Source organism: Glycine max, chromosome 3 (genome assembly GCF_000004515.6).
Source record: "Glycine max cultivar Williams 82 chromosome 3, Glycine_max_v4.0, whole genome shotgun sequence".
NCBI classification, from domain to species: domain Eukaryota; kingdom Viridiplantae; phylum Streptophyta; class Magnoliopsida; order Fabales; family Fabaceae; genus Glycine; species Glycine max.
The window spans coordinates 10,741,660-10,742,464 of NC_016090.4; the positions used below are offsets into that span (position 1 = coordinate 10,741,660).

General features: G+C 45.8%; 1 non-coding gene across 1 annotated transcript; it reads right to left on the bottom strand.

Annotated features, from left to right (window-relative positions):
• LOC113001339 (small nucleolar RNA R71) lies at positions 1 to 107 on the bottom strand. The gene has a single exon (XR_003266656.1). It is a non-coding gene; the product is annotated as a small nucleolar RNA R71 (small nucleolar RNA).
• Between the last annotated feature and the right edge of the window lie 698 nt (positions 108 to 805).

The following is an 805-nucleotide window of genomic DNA, read 5'->3' on the forward strand; positions in this document are numbered from 1 at the left end:
GCCATCAGGAAGGATATCTCAGGTATTAGACAGCTCAGTGGAGAGAGCCTGTATGAATACTGGGAGAGATTTAAAAAACTATGTGCCAGTTGCCCTCACCATCAGATTTCAGAGAAGCTGCTTCTCCAATATTTTTATGAAGGACTCAGTAATATGGAGAGAAGTATGATAGATGCCGCCAGTGGTGGAGCCCTTGGAGACATGACTCCCGCTGAAGCCAGAAATTTAATTGAGAAGATGGCTTCCAACTCCCAGTAGTTTAGCGCCAGAAATGATGCTATAGTCATTAGAGGAGTGTATGAGGTAGCTACAAACTCTGCTGCATCATCCGAAACTAAGAAGCTAGAAGGCAAACTAGATGCATTGGTTAACTTGGCAACCCAGCTGGCCTTGAATCATAAATCTGTACCTGTCGCAAGAGTCTGTGGTTTGTGCTCCTCTGCTGACCACCATACAAACCTTTGCCCTTCCATGCAGCAACCTGGAGCAATTGAGCAGCCCGAAGCTTATGCTGCAAATATTTACAATAGACCTCCTCAACCTCAGCAGCAAAATCAACCACAGCAAAAAAATTATGACCTCTCCAGCAACAGATACAACCCTGGATGGAGGAATCACCCTAATCTCAGATGGTCTAGCCCTCAACAGCAACAACAACAGCCTGCTCCTTCCTTCCAAAATGTTGCTGGCCCAAGCAGACCATACATTCCTCCACCAATCCAACAACAACAACAGCCCTAGAAACAACCAACAGTTGATGCTCCTCCGCAACCTTCCATCAAAGAACTTGTGAGGCAAATGACCA